The sequence below is a fragment of the Lactuca saligna genome, chromosome 3 (genome assembly GCF_052625555.1).
Source record: "Lactuca saligna cultivar CGN05327 chromosome 3, ASM5262555v1, whole genome shotgun sequence".
Lineage (NCBI taxonomy): Eukaryota > Viridiplantae > Streptophyta > Magnoliopsida > Asterales > Asteraceae > Lactuca > Lactuca saligna.
In genome coordinates this window covers 97,718,717-97,734,430 of record NC_136419.1, presented here as the reverse complement: position 1 = coordinate 97,734,430, position 15,714 = coordinate 97,718,717, and positions in this window count along the sequence as shown.

Here is a 15,714-nt window from a genome sequence, read left to right as displayed (position 1 = left end):
AGTCTCCCGACTCCCAACAATACAATAACATCCAAAGTACTACACGTGGAAAATAAACAAACGTGTTCACCGGGCCCATAGCCTATGTCTAGAATACCCCTACAAGTTCGTCAACATAAATCTGGATTGCCTCCGAGCCCGACTCTGGAATGTCCTTCTCGGACCTCAGCCCATTTATAGAATTCTCCCAGTATCTTAACCTCCCAATGACCATCGATCCTAAACATACCAATAAGGCTAGTGATCTTGAGACATAAGAGTCTCAACCAACTTACTACCAGGTGCTGCCCACATGGAACATACAACCACTGGGTCACAATACATCGTGGCACCCTCTAATCACTAAAATGATAAGCTTATGTTACCAAACTGATGTTGCTGTCATTCCATCACTCGCTTGAAAAACTCACAACCAACACCATGAGCCCTAGTATACTTAACCTCAATCCACCGTATTTTAGTAACCTAATCAACATCCTTCTTAATATTAATCATACACAATGCTTTTATACTGGTTTACCACACTCAAATCCTTTCACAGTACAGGATGCTACCAATGCAAAATCCGACGAAAACATGGTTGCACACGACCCAAGAATAGAATAGATGGTCGCACTCTTGTTCCAATTCAAAGGCTATATCCTTAATAAGAACCATGCATATAATTCAATAGAAGTGCTCCATTTCTATTCGTTTTTTAAACTACACAAGTCACCAAGGGAAAACACATGATCAACCTTAGCTCTACTGCACTCGTTCTTCCTTACAAACCTTACCCATCAGTTGTGGTACTAGTAGATCTAACCGAAATGATGAACCCCAACCGCTAAGAGAAACATCATCATGAGTGTTCGAGAACTAAGATACCACACTTAATTAAAACCAAAAAGATCCAACCAATACATAAATAGCTCGATAAAACTTCCAGAGCCATCATAAATACTGTCAAAAACTTGGTCGGTCAGCTAACTACCAACCCTACCGACACAACATACTAAAATTGGACACCATCCAGACTTAAAGCCATTCCTGAAAGACTAACATTGTTGCCCGAATTCTTGAACTCCCAATAACCAAGGATTTCTACCAAACTCATGACAAAGTTGATGATAGGTTGGCACATCCATTGTACTTCAACTGGTACATCCCGATACTTCCAAAGAATTTTAGCTATCGATGATGAACAAGATAAGAAAAGATCAATGATGGATTGACTACTAATCCATGATCCATTACACTCCTGAACCAAAACCAACATGGAGCTAAACACACCAACTATGAAACTGATTGTATGACAACAACTACCTAATATAGACAATAGATACCAGTCAATAAAAACAAGTTGACAAATCCTTCAACAATCGATACTCATCCTGGGTAACCCAATTGCCTCTTTCCTTATTCCTCTGAAATTATAACTTGAAAGATTGTTGATCTTCCAAGCATAATATCCAGCTCTCCCCTACTTAGGGTTCGAACTGCCACCAATTAACATTGCAAAGAGACCATAAATCAAACCGGCTCACCTAAACACATAGCATCCCTGACCCTTGATATATATATATATATATATATATATATATATATATATATATATATATATATATATATAATACAGCACAAGATGATCTTTTAGATAAGACCAAGAAAACACAAAGAGATTTTGAATCTCAGATGGAGACCTTGGGAAATTTCTAATCATAAATCTAACAGTTCATTCATGATATCAACTCCCTATCTATAACAAATTAACTACCACACTTGTCACACCCCCAAACCAGAATGGCGGAAACATTCGGGGGTGGATGACTTCACGTAGTATCACAACGATTGAATATTCTAAAGAAAGTAACACAACCATCATATATATAAATTGAAAACGTATATTGTTGCGTTATACATGTTATCAAAAGAATATTACAATATGATGATAAATGTTTAATGATAAAAACATCCTTTGTGTTCCTTCTCCCAAAAGCTGGTAGTTTACCTGTATCACTGATTCCCTGAGAAATACAAGTGGTTTTGAAAAGTGTCAACAATTAAGTTGGTGAGTTCATGAGTGTTTCGAGTTGAAAAGTATATCTCTTTTGGTAGTAAATTGATAAACGAGGTTTTTAGAAAATCCAATATTTTCTTGTAAAAGGAAAAAGTTTCCAAAGTTGGAATGTGTTAGTAACTTTTATAATCAAATGATAACAATAATTTTGTATGAAAATATAATGTAGGAAAACTGCGATGCACATATGAATCTCATAAATAAATCTTGTTTTCTACCTTTTTATGTGAGTTTTATAACCATACTAATGACACTGACGGCCTGTAACAACATTCTTCAAGTGTTGCAGTGTTATGACATCTGTCACCCGAAACCTGCCGGTCTAACTATAGCTAGTAGTTTAGGTGCGGGATTGTCAATCCCGTATAGATCTATACACAAGTATCACGCTCTCCCTCCAAGAGATTATGGTATATAATACAGGACTTGAAATGCATACAAAAATGTACGTTGAAGTTTAAATATCTCACATTGACTAGTATAAATAGATTTACAATGAAATGACTCTACTTCTTTTGAAAGTGTTTCGTTTTTCAAGATGTATAAAAACGTAGGATTGACTTGCTAACTATACCCATTATAGTTTTTCGGATAGTATGTTCCTTTTAGCAGAAATAATTTAATGACATAATCGCTCTTTGTATACATACGATGTTTGTATCGATATTCGAAGATAGAAATTTCATTTATGTTAATAAAACGATACTTTTAACGTGTAATGTACTTGTAATTCCCCCCCTAAAACATGAAAAAGACTTGAAAAGTAGGGGTATGAACTCACTCGTTAAGTTTGAAGAGAGGGACTAGAGTTGAGCAGAGTTTCGATCGCGGATAGTTGCGTCGTCGGGCTCTTCGGGGATCTCTTCAACGTAAATCTTTCGTCGGGGGCTCGAGTGCGGAAACCAAGGCAATGAAATGGTCTCTGGAACAGGGAGAAATGCTGAGAAATTGTGAAGGTGTGCCAAAACTCGAGTTTTATGCCCTCTATTTATAGGGCTGAAAACCCTCGTACGCGGCGCGTACTTCCGGAGTACGCGGGGCGTACTTCGGTTACGCGGGGCATAATAATGCGTCATGGCTTACGACTCCTGGCTAGCTAGGCATAGCTTGGGCGGGCCGATGGGACTCGACTCTGGGTCTAGTACGCGGGGCGTACTCCCAGAGTACGCGGGGCGTAATCCCTGCTTCCAACTTCTAAATTCCGTAACTTTCGCGTACGAGCTCCGTTTTTCGCGTTCTTTATATCCACGCGTAGGTGAGATTATGCTCTACAACTTTCATTTAGACTCCGTCGGCTAGTTTTGACTTTATTTTTAATGATATAATTTTAATAGGCCGGGCCTCTTAAAGTTCGTTAAAATTTCATAGGTTCTTTATTCGACGTCGGTTTTCGTTTGTCTTTTGATTGTTTTATTACCACCGAGGAGATCTTCAGCTTCCGTTTAGATGGCGATAGCTAAATAACACTCGATCTTCAATCCGAGTTTTTAGCCCTCTACTACTGTTACGAAACTTTGAAAATTCGTAACTTCTTCATACGAGGTCCAATTTGGGCGATCTTTTTATGCACGCACATCTTTCAACGAGATCTACGACTTTTGTTTAGATACTTTAAGGCTAAAATGTATTTTATTGAGATTCCACTTTTTACGTCAAATAATGTTTTAATGTCGTGTCGTAATTATACGAGTGGTTATAATTTCTTCAATATAACTCGGTTTTGAGCGTTCTTTATGTTTTGGAAACCTGGGCATGATATCTAATATTCGATGCATCCCAACTTAGATACCTGAACACTTTATTTTCGAGGTTAATTTCGTTGTTTTTAGCTTTCGAGTGTTTACAATGCTTTTGGGAAAAATAGGGTTGTCACATCATCCCCCTGTTAAGGGAATTTCGTCCCGAAATTTAATCTAAGATAAATATTACAAATTCGGAAAAAGATGCGGGTACTTTCGTTTCATTTGATCCTCTCGTTCCCAGGTGTATTCAGGTCCTCGCTTGGCGTTCCAGCGGACCTTTACGATAGGTATGCGGCTTTGTTTAGTCCTTTTGACTTCCCGATCCATGATCTCTACTGGTTCCTCTACAAATTGGAGGTTTTCATTTATTGCAATTTCGTATAGAGGGACGACAAGGGTCTCGTCGGATAAGCATTTCTTTAGGTTTGATACGTGAAAGGTAGGGTGTACGTTGTGGAGTTCCTGAGGTAGTCTAAGTTTGTAAGCCACTGGACCGATCCTGGCAAGGATCTCGAATGGTCCGATGTATCTGGGGTTCAGTTTCCCACGTTTTCCGAAGCGTATCAATCCTTTCCAAGGCGAGACTTTTAGTAGGACACGGTCTCCAACTTGGAATTCCAAGGGTTTTCGTCTCTTATCTGCATAACTCTTTTGTCTATCCCTTGATGCCCTTAGACGTTCTCGGATTTGAACAATCTTCTCCGTAGTTTCCCGTATGATTTCTGGCCCAGTAAGTGTGTTGTCAGTTGCTTGTTCTTTTGCTAGTTGGGTGTCTCCCACTTCGGCCCAGCATAGAGGTGACCTGCACTTGCGGCCATAGAGGGCTTCGAACGGGGCAGCTTTGATACTAGTGTGGTAGCTATTGTTGTACGACAACTCGACCAAGGGTAGATGCGTGTCCCATGCTTTGCCAAAATCGATTACGCAGGCTCTCAGCATGTCTTCTAGGGTTTGTATGGTTCTCTCGCTCTGGCCGTCGGTTTGAGGGTGATAGGTGGTACTCATGTCTAGTCTTGTCCCCAAAGCTTTTTGTAGCGACTGCCAGAATCTTGAGGTGAATCTACTATCTCGGTCCGAGATAATGGATACGGGCACACCGTGCAGTCGTACAATTTCCCTGAGGTATGTCCTTGTTAACTTCTCCAATTCATCCGTCTCTTTGATCGGTAGGAAATGCGCTGATTTTGTTAATCTGTCGACAATTACCCAAATGGTGTCGAGTCCGTTTGTCGTTCTGGGTAACTTGGTTATGAAATCCATAGTTATCCGCTCCCACTTCCATTCGGGTATTTCTGGTTGTTGTAATAAACCTGAAGGCTTTTGGTATTCTATTTTGACCTTAGCGCACGTCAGACATTTACTCACGTAGGTAATAATTTCGGCTTTCATGTTCGGCCACCAGTACAACTTCTTGAGGTCGAGATACATCTTGTCGGAGCCGGGATGTATGGAGTATCGTGTTTTATGGGCTTCGTCCATGACGATTTCTCTGAATCCACCAAACTTTGGTGTCCATATTCGATCCATGAAATAACGAACTCCGTCGTTCTTGGTTTCAAGATTCTTATCCATTCCCCTTAGGGTTTCTCCTGCCACATTTTCAGATTTCAAGGCTTCTATTTGGGCTTCCTTGATTTGCGTGGACAGGTGGGAATGGATCGTCATAGTTAGGGACTTCACTCGGCGACCTGAGTATTCCTTCCGACTGAGTGCATCAGCCACTACATTAGCCTTTCCGGGGTGATATCGAATTTCGCATTCGTAATCACTTAGTAGTTCTACCCACCGTCTTTGTCTCATGTTGAGTTCTTTCTGGTTGAGGATGTGTTGAAGGCTTTTATGGTTAGTGAAGATCGTGCATTTCGTGCCATAGAGGTAGTGTCTCCATATCTTTAGAGCGAAGACGACTGCTCCTAGCTCAAGATCGTGCGTTGTGTAGTTCACTTCATGCATCTTTAGTTGTCTTGAGGCATAGGCGATGACCTTCCCTCGTTGCATCAGGACACACCCGAGTCCTTGGTTTGATGCATCACAATAGACCACGAAGTCCTCCGTTCCTTCTGGCAGGGTTAGGATGGGCGCACTACATAATGCTCGTTTTAGCGTTTGAAATGCGGCATCTTGTTTTTCTCCCCAGTCGAAGGTCACATTTTTCTGAGTTAGTGTGGTGAGTGGCTTGGTAATCTTGGAAAAATTTTGTATGAACCTTCGGTAATACCCGGCGAGTCCTAAAAATTGCCGGATCTCTGTAGGGGTTCTTGGGATCGTCCAATTCTCTATTGCCTTGATCTTCAAGGGATCCACGTGTATTCCTTCCTTGCTTACTACGTGTCCTAGGAAATCCACCTCTCGAATCCAAAATTCGCACTTGGAAAATTTTGCGTAAAGTTTCTCTGCCCTTAATGTTTCCAGAACCTGGCGGAGATGTTGGCTGCGTTCTTCCTGGTTTCTAGAATAGATGAGTATATCATCTATGAACACGATCACGAATTTGTCCAGGAAGGGGCGACATACTCGGTTCATCAAATCCATGAACACTGCTGGAGCGTTTGTCAACCCGAAGGGCATTACTACAAACTCGTAGTGACCATATCGTGTTCGGAAAGCCGTTTTGGGGATGTCTCCTTCCAGTACTCGTAGTTGGTGATAACCGGATCTTAGGTCGATTTTTGAGAAGTAGCTCGCTCCTTGTAGTTGGTCGAAAAGATCGTCTATACGTGGAAGGGGATATCGGTTCTTGATTGTCAGTTTGTTCGGTTCTCGATAATCGATGCACATGCGAAAAGATCCGTCCTTCTTTTTCACGAATAAGACTGGTGCACCCCATGGTGAGAAGCTTGGCCTGATGAATCCTTTGCTCAAAAGTTCGTTCAATTGACTGGACAATTCCTGCATCTCGGCTGGAGCTAAACGGTAAGGTGACTTTGCTACTGGGGTGGCTCCGGGAATTAAGTCGATTCTGAATTCGACTTGACGTTCCGGTGGGATTCCTGGGAGATCTTCTGGGAAAATGTCTGGGAAGTTGCAGACTTCTGGAATATCCTTAATATTCTTTGGTTCTTTCTTCTGGTCTACTACGTGGGCTAGAAAGGCATGGTCTTCCTTGCGAAGATATTTCCGTGCTTTAACATAGGAGATGATTTGTAATTTTGCACTAGGTTTGTCTCCATATATGATGAGATTTTCACCGTTGGGAAGATTGAGACGAACGGCCTTTTCATGGCAAAGAATGTCGGCATGGTGAAGACTCAACCAGTCCATACCGATGATTATATCAAAACTTCTTATCGAAATGGGCATAAGGTCGATTTGAAATAAGTGTTCGTTTAAATTTAACGTGCACCCGATGTACATATCACTTGTGCTTTCTGTTTTTCCATTAGCCATTTCTACAGTGAATATTTTATTAAGTGGTTGGGGTCTCTGGTTAAGTAGATGTTTGAATTTATGGCTCACAAAACTTCTCTCCGCACCGCAATCAAAGAGTATGCATGCATAAATGTTGTCGAGGAGAAACGTACCCGTAACTACTGTTGGATCAGTTATTGCTTCATTTTGACCTATCACCAGCACTCTCCCAATACCACCAACATTCCTTGTCTTGGGGCAGTCCCTCTTGAAATGCCCGGTTTCTCCACATCCATAACATGCTTGGCTTATTCCAGTACCAGGAACTTGATTGAATGGTCGCGCTGGAGCCTTACAGAAACGGGCTGTGTGCCCTTTCCTGTCGCAGTTCTTACAGTACATCTCGCGGCAATTACCGTGGTGATGGTAGTTGCATTTGTTGCACTTTGGCAAGTTCCCTGCATATTGTTTTGTTGGTACCGGAGTTGTAGGAGTTGTGACAGGAGTAGTAGCAGCATGAACCGCCACCATTTGTTTCTTTGAAGGTTCTTGCGAGGTTAGTCCCTTTCTCTTGTTCCAGAATTTCTTCTTGCTGTTGTTATTGTTGTCGTTGTTCCCTTTGGTTGGTTCAGTTACGATAGTCATGACTCCTTGGCAGACGCCATGATCAACGAGAGATTGCGCCAGTTCTTTGGCACTGTCGAAGGTCATGGGCTTGGAAGCTAGCACACTTCCTCGCAGTTGGGGTGATAATCCCCAGATGTACCTCTCCACTTTTTGGCTTTCTAGAATCAACATCCCAGGACAAAGTGTTATCAAATCGCTGAACCTATTGGTGTAGCCTGTGATGTCCGATCCTTTCATCGAAAGGTTCCACAATTCTTGTTCCAGCTTCTGAATCTCGCCCCTTGGGCAGTATTCCCGTAGGAGCATTCGCTTCAAATTTTCCCAACCCATGGAGTTCGCCACCACCAGGGTTAGTGTCTTGACGTGGCCGTTCCACCATGTCAAGGCGCGTTCAGAGAATGTACAGGCAGCAAATTTTACTTTGCTTTCTTCCGGGCATGCGCAAATTTCAAATACGGCTTCCGTTTTCTCTATCCATTGGGACAGAGCCAATACTCCTCCAGTTCCATAAAAGGGAATAGGTTTTCCATTGGTGAAGTCTTTGTAAGTGCAGACTCCAGTACGGCCTTGGCTTGGGCCGTTGGTAAAGCTATTTATTCCACCTCCCGACCCATTGTTGCTCATTTGAGCCATCGCCGTGGTTACAGCGGCTGTTACAGAAGTTTGGAACATAGCTGCATCCATAGTTGGAGGAGGTGGTGGAGGTGGTGATGGAGTTGAGTTTCTACGTGTTGATCTATGAGGAGGCATGTTCTGGTAGAGAAAATAAGAATGAATACTATAAGTTTCTAATGTTTTGACAATCGTGTAGTTGAGGGTTAGTCGTATCTTGTAATTTGTTTTGACTTTAGTTTTTGGTTTCAAATTAGATACAACAGTTTAATTAATTTCGAGAGGTATATAAAGAAGTACTGCATATTTATATATATGTCACACCTAAGGTGTGTTACATTATGCTTCTAGGAAAATTTGACCTATCTAAGAGGTCTCCGTTTACAGATATAAAAGAAAATAAGAGAAAAACTTTATCCGATGTCCTAGTCTATATCAAAATGTGTTGGAGCTTGAACAAACTCTACTTGTGGCGTTTGGAGTTGGATTCGGCATCTGACCGTTTGACTCCCATCAGTCGCCTCTCGAATTCCGCTTGTTGTTCTTTCATCTCTCTTATTTCATCTAGAGTTGTTATCATTTGGTTCTGAAGTGTCCCCGTGTAGATTTGGATATTCTCATGTAGTCCTTCCAAACGGCTGATGTCGGAGGCGTTACCTTGGGTAGCAGCATTGATCTCTCGAATCCTGGTTGCTTGTTGGTCTGCCTGGTAGTTCTGGTTAGCTATAGCGTTCACGAGAACGGGAAGTGCTCGATCAGCTGAGCCTCCTCCACTGACATTGTAAAAATCCCGACACATGCCGAATGGATGGCGTACACCTTGCTGACGGCTCCAGTAGTAGAGGTGGCTTCCCCAGATGGGAATGGGTCCCGGTTGATGTGGCCTGATCACTGGAGGATAGGGGATGGGAGGGTCGATTACTTCCGGTTCAGAATCTGTTCCGCTAGAAATTTCCACGATCTCCTCGTCGACTTCGTATTCTTCTCCGACTTCGATTTCGAATTCTTCTTCGACTTCTTCTTCGATTTCCTCTGGGTCTTCCTCCGGGTCTTCTTCTATCCAGCCGCCGTTACCTTGATTTAGGTAGTAGGGGTCTCCCGGTAAAGGAAATTCGGCCATTTGTCTGTACTGGGATAGAGGTATGAGATTTTTATAAGAAAAGAAATTTTCTAATTAACGACTTCCCAAGCCTATTTATACCTTTACTGAGCGCAATGTTTTATCGTTCAATTATTTGTAATAATAGACTTATAGTATTTCAATTTAGCGAATTTAGATTTTATAAGTTTTTTTTTTTTGGCTTTTTGACTACTACGACCATTCCTCGACGTATATTGGTCAAATCCAGGATAAATATAGTTGATCAGGCTATATTTATTCTTGATTTGATTACATACTCCAAGGCTCGATCGTGGTATTGCAACTTGCCATACTACTTTTTAGAAAAACTTGTCATGATGCGAGGCTGATACGTGCGGTAAAAATGTATATATTTAAAAGAAAATATATTTCTATGAAAATGTTTTTTTTTATCAGAGGGTTTTTGGTTCCCGTTGTATTTATAGTTTGTATATCTTATGTGGTTTGATATACTTAGTTCACTATAAACAATGCTCTGATACCAATCTATCACACCCCCAAACCAGAATGGCGGAAACATTCGGGGGTGGATGACTTCACGTAGTATCACAACGATTGAATATTCTAAAGAAAGTAACACAACCATCATATATATAAATTGAAAACGTATATTGTTGCGTTATACATGTTATCAAAAGAATATTACAATATGATGATAAATGTTTAATGATAAAAACATCCTTTGTGTTCCTTCTCCCAAAAGCTGGTAGTTTACCTGTATCACTGATTCCCTAAGAAATACAAGTGGTTTTGAAAAGTGTCAACAATTAAGTTGGTGAGTTCATGAGTGTTTCGAGTTGAAAAGTATATCTCTTTTGGTAGTAAATTGATAAACGAGGTTTTTAGAAAATCCAATATTTTCTTGTAAAAGGAAAAAGTTTCCAAAGTTGGAATGTGTTAGTAACTTTTATAATCAAATGATAACAATAATTTTGTATGAAAATATAATGTAGAAAAACTGCGATGCACATATGAATCTCGTAAATCAATCTTGTTTTGTACCTTTTTATGTGAGTTTTATAACCATACTAATGACACTGACGGCCTGTAACAACATTCTTCAAGTGTTGCAGTGTTATGACATCTGTCACCCGAAACCTGCCGGTCTAACTATAGCTAGTAGTTTAGGTGCGGGATTGCCAATCCCGTATAGATCTATACACAAGTATCACGCTCTCCCTCCAAGAGATTATGGTATATAATACAGGACTTGAAATGCATAAAAAAATGTATGTTGAAGTTTAAATATCTCACATTGACTAGTATAAATAGATTTACAATGAAATGACTCTACTTCTTTTGAAAGTGTTTCGTTTTTCAAGATGTATAAAAACGTTGGATTGACTTGCTAACTATACCCATTATAGTTTTTCGGATAGTATGTTCCTTTTAGCAGAAATAATTTAATGACATAATCGCTCTTTGTATACATACGATGTTTGTATCGATATTCGAAGATAGAAATTTCATTTATGTTAATAAAACGATACTTTTAACGTGTAATGTACTTGTATTTCCCCCCCAAAAACATGAAAAGACTTGAAAAGTAGGGGTATGAACTCACTCGTTATGTTTGAAGAGAGGGACTAGAGTTGAGCAGAGTTTCGATCGCGGATAGTTGCGTCGTCGGGCTCTTCGGGGATCTCTGCAACGTAAATCTTTCGTCGGGGGCTCGAGTGCGGAAACCAAGGCAATGAAATGGTCTCTGGAACAGGGAGAAATGCTGAGAAATTGTGAAGGTGTGCCAAAACTCGAGTTTTATGCCCTCTATTTATAGGGCTGAAAACCCTCGTACGCGGCGCGTACTCCCGGAGTACGCGGGGCGTAGTCAGTACGCGGGGCGTACTTCGGTTACGCGGGGCGTAATAATGCGTCATGGCTTACGACTCCTGGCTAGCTAGGCGTAGCTTGGGCGGGCCGATGGGACTCGACTCTGGGTCTAGTACGCGGGGCGTACTCCCAGAGTACGCGAGGCGTAATCCCTGCTTCCAACTTCTAAATTCCGTAACTTTCGCGTACGAGCTCCGTTTTTTCGAGTTCTTTATATGCACGCGTAGGTGAGATTATGCTCTACAACTTTCATTTAGACTCCGTCGGCTAGTTTTGACTTTATTTTTAATGATATAATTTTAATAGGCCGGGCCTCCTAAAGTTCGTTAAAATTTCATAGGTTTTTTATTCGACGTCGGTTTTCGTTTGTCTTTTGATTGTTTTATTACCACCGAGGAGATCTTCAGCTTCCGTTTAGATGGCGATAGCTAAATAACACTCGATCTTCAATCCGAGTTTTTAGCCCTCTACTACTGTTACGAAACTTTGAAAATTCGTAACTTCTTCATACGAGGTCCAATTTGGGCGATCTTTTTATGCACGCTCATCTTTCAACGAGATCTACGACTTTTGTTTAGATACTTTAAGGCTAAAATGTATTTTATTGAGATTCCACTTTTTACGTCAAATAATGTTTTAACGTCGTGTCGTAATTATACGAGTGGTTATAATTTCTTCAATATAACTCGGTTTTGAGCGTTCTTTATGTTTTTGGAAACCTGGGCATGTTATCTAATATTCGATGCATCCCAACTTAGATACCTGAACACTTTATTTTCGAGGTTAATTTCGTTGTTTTTAGCTTTCGAGTGTTTACAATGCTTTTGGGAAAAATAGGGTTGTCACAACACTCATCCTCTGCAAATCTCCAGCTGTCAAATCATTACGAGAATCATTCGCAAATACAAAAGGCATTATCCTCATAGTTGGAATACACCAGAGACAAAAAAATGTTTTTGATCCCGATTCCATTCCCTGATCACCTGAAATCATCAACATGCACCTAAACTACATATATACAAAGAGGTACATCCTTGGTCTCATCTTAAGGAATCCATATGACAATAATCCTCCTGTGCATTCCCATATTGCCATATTTCCGCTAAAAACCACATCTAACTAGTCTCATGTTAGGTTTACATCCCAACTCTTAAAGTCACATGTCTGCTTATTCATTCCTCTGAACTCGGAAAGCAAGAAGGGCATAACCATTGCTATTGATAGTGACATTCCAATCCATCTGCCAATCACTTGTCCTTCGTCTGAAATCCTCTATCTAATCATGACAATTGCTTCGTTCTTGTATCCCACGACTCAATTGACACTACTTGAGCAAGGCCCTCCGGAGCTCAAAATCAAATAACTTATCTAGGTCCACACCATTCAAACCCAAACTGACATGGACATTAAAACCCAAAAAATCACCAAACTCACCCTCATCCTGAACAACCAAAACCAGAACATTAGTAGATACCGCAACACTGTCACGAATCATGGTATCAACCATACATATACCCTCAACCGGTTCCTTATAATCCTCATGAATTCTCTCAATTTTAGTATAGATCTTGTTCTTCCAGTAGTACGAGCCTAATACTACCTTCCACACTTCTCCATACTTTCCTCAAGATTCATCCCGAGTCCTCTAGGTTACCTACTCGTAATTGTACTTCCAATACCCACTAAAGAATGTAGCAACCACAGTAAAACATCTCCTAGGTTCTCTTAGGATTTCACCACCTCACTTGCCATTAGTTGCTAAAGAACCCCTTTTAATGTTAGCTAACCACCTCATGAATACAATTACACACACTAAAACTTAAATAATCTTTCGGCTAAAAGACACAATCCTACAAGGGTTAGACTCAGACAAGAGCTGCACATTAGGACCAAATCCTTCACTCTAAGATTATTTAACCTTCGTAGCATGTAATTTAATGTAATCATTTGATAGTTAACTCCCATCAATAAGAGTCCCACAAAACATAAAGCGAGCAACATCCTAGCAGTGGAGTCGACTGACACTAAGACATAATAAAAATCAAGTAGATCCTTATATGAACTTCCATACCTCAAAGCCCAAGCATCAGGGATACACATTCATCTTGTACTCACTTTCTTCAGAATGGCTAATCAATCCTCATGTTGACCTGCTATGACTTGCACCCACTCATGAAACTTCCACCAACCATGTAACTTAGCTTGACAATTGAGTTGAGCTCAGGTTGGCGGGTCATGGGTTGGTGGGTTGATGGATCAGAATACTTTGACCCAACCAACCCATATAATATATGCCTTGGTGGGTTGGTGGGTCACGGGTTGGTGGGTTGAAAACATCAACCCAACCCAACCCATATAACATGTATAAGTATGTGGGTTCGTGGGTTTGTGGGTTAGTGGATCGAACACAACCCGTATAACCCATTTAATAAGCAACACATTTTAAAATGAAATGAAAAATTACAAACAAAATGATTTCATAAACTCTTAAATATTCAACATAAAGTCATAAATAGGAGTGACAACAACAAGTGGTGTGTGATAGCCAGAGGAAGAGAAGACGAATGGTGTGTATGCGACACTACGACAGGCAGTGACTTCATGCCTCAATCGACGGAGACGGGAGACATGGAGTCATGCGTTTGGAGACTGATGACTGAATTTCTTTTTTATTAGGAGATTCTTAAGGGCTAGGCACGTTAATTCAACTCCAAGATGTTTTGCAGTTTTGGAATTCGATAGTCGATTAAATGATAATCATATATTCAAAACTGATAAATAAATAAAGATATTTTTTAAACATAATATATATATATATGTGTGTGTGTGTGTGTGTGTGAACATAATCGGGTTGACGTATTGACCCGCGAACCCAAACAGATAACCCAACCCAACCCATGAAATAAACGGGTTGATGGGTTGGTGGGTTGGCGGGTCAAAAATCTCAATGCAAACCCATTTATTTTTGTGTTGGGTCAGTGTCGGGTTACGGTTTGGGTTGAGGATTGCCACCCCTACCTGTAACCACTTGTGTATGCTAATCATACACAATGCCGGATCCCATAGACAGTTGAATACTTGACTTAACCCTAATCCCTTAATCAAAAAAGTACAGGAAGGAAAGTTAAATCAAACATTCCCAGGCTACATAATCTTTGTTATGTATAATTATGATGCACACACCAATAAATTACAGTAATGATGTCATTTCATCTAACTTATAAGAAGTCCTCCTAAGCTATTATGCATCATACATTAGGCAATTCTTTCATGCAATTCCTGAAGATCCCTAGCCTATCACTAGCATGCAGTTTTATCATAATCATCATAAACAAGTCATAGTGTGGTAACTTGAGGTGTACTTTCTTACTCCGTCTTATCACACACATCTCATCCTTCTTGTGTTACTTTTGAAAACAATTTGAATTTATTTTGAAAATAATTTTAGAATAACTCAAAACGTGCACAGATCCTTAATTTGAGTATCGATTCACACAAATGTTTATCCTATTCTCTCAAACTAGGGCTCGGATACCAACTTATAACATACCAAAAATCATGGTAAAATTTTCATTTTTAAATCAAGTAAAATCATTGTTTTCAGATACCACCCAAATCAAAACCATTCGTTTACAAAAACATTGTTATCAGAACAGAAATCATATATTTAAGTGTTCCTAAACCAGTATCATCCAAACCAAGAGCATCTACACAATCAAGCCTTCACCTTGTTTTGCTCATCTAAAGTACCTGAAACATAAAAATAAATATGTAAGCACAAAGCTTAGTGAGTTCCCCCCCACCCCCACCCAAAGGACCACCACACAAACGTATAAAAACATGTATACTGGGTCCATAGCGAACAGACTGGATTATCGCTGAGTCTACAATATGAGTCTGGCTTGCCTCCTTGCCCACAACTCATGTCTGGCTTACTCCTCGAGTCCACATCATAAGTTTGGCTTCCCTTTCGGGCCCACAGATTATGTATGGCTTGCTCTTGAGCCTACAATATAAGCCTGGCTTGTCTTTCCGGCCCACAACTTATGCGACTTGCTCCCAAATTTGTTGGTTTCTGCAAAAGGCAGTGTTGCCTCAACCCAACCATACTACTCAACATATGCAATTGATAAACGTATAACCAACAAACAGATAATCATACATGTCACATCCCCACCACATAACTACATCCTATATACCAGGATACAAATCCAACATATCACTATAATATAGCGACATCCTATATATCAGGATACATAACCTAGTAGGCCAACATTGTTGCCTTCGACCCACATGTAAAGTGAGGAAAACTCACCCGAATCGAAGAATTCTACAACACTCCGATGTCATCCCTT